The sequence below is a fragment of the Meleagris gallopavo genome, chromosome 11, assembly GCF_000146605.3.
Source record: "Meleagris gallopavo isolate NT-WF06-2002-E0010 breed Aviagen turkey brand Nicholas breeding stock chromosome 11, Turkey_5.1, whole genome shotgun sequence".
In the NCBI taxonomy this organism is placed as follows: Eukaryota; Metazoa; Chordata; class Aves; order Galliformes; family Phasianidae; genus Meleagris; species Meleagris gallopavo.
Window position 1 is genome coordinate 16,667,822 of NC_015021.2, and position 1,294 is coordinate 16,669,115.

Below are 1,294 nucleotides of genomic sequence, written 5' to 3' on the forward strand. Positions count from 1 at the left end.
TTCTGATGTAAAGGAAAATAAATCTCAAAAAAGGTATGTTACCACATCAGCTGTTTGATCAAATAAATGTTCCTACTCTGCAAAAATAACCTTTGATAACACAGTAAAACATTTGATAACACAGCAGGCATTGGAGTGGGCTTCCCAGGGATGTGGTGGAGTCACTGTCCCTAGAGGTGCTCAAGAAACATTTAGATGTTGTATTGAAGGACATGGTTTAGTACGAAATATTGGTGATAGGTGGATGGTTGGACTGGATGATATTGGAGGTCTTTTCCAATGTTGGTGATTCCATGATTCTGTGATGAAGTATAAAAAAAATATTGAGAACAGATGTGTAACTACAAAAATTAAATTCGGCATTGTCATCAGTGCCTACTGAAGTACATGTTCTGCAACAGTCACTTTTCAGAAGTATTTCCAAAAGCTACATAAGCATGCAATAGCATATACATATTAAAGTCAACTTATGCTGAGTCCCTGTGCAGAAAGCCATATGGTTTAGACATGAAATCCTAAATTCTACTATTGCAAGTCACCAACATCTATCAATGTAGTTATTTTAGCATATCTCTTGCATTATTATTGATGAAAGAATTCTTAATATTAATGAAAAAAGCATTTAGCTCCTCATTGAGCAGAAGTTACATTAACAGCAAGGAAGTCATTAGCCAAGCAGAGAATGAAAGACCAAGACCAAGAAATTTAGGATAAGTATAGAGTAATATCAAAGTTAAAAATACTGACCTACTGTGCCATTTCTAGAGTCATTTTATGTACAATGCAGGGACTGCTCCATCCCCAAACAAACAAACAAACACAAACAGATAGTATAATGTCCACTCAGTAAAGTACCAAATTAATCCCTGTCTGCAACAGGAGGTATAAGATTATGTCACCTCCATCATGAAATCTTTGCAAACATTCTCCATGCCAAATTGGAGGTATCATTTACCCAAGTCTGAAAGGACTGCAGAACAAACAAGTGGCTATGGAAATTTCTGCTCATTACATTAACTGGAAACGTCTAACTTATCTTCTGGAGCACACTTGGCCAAATGGAGTCCCAAGAACAGTAGGAAACAATCAGTAACATCCAAACAACTGTGAGACAGGAGAGGCAGAGGGAGAAGGAGATGGTGAAGGAGAATGTGAAGGCACATTATGCTGGCAAAGCAGCATAAAATAACACAACCCTGGTAAAAGTTCTACACTGCTTTTCATTAACTCAGTTTTGAAGCCTTTCGTGTTTCTCAGATAAACTAGTAATATTGTGTGTGCTTTAGTTATAGGC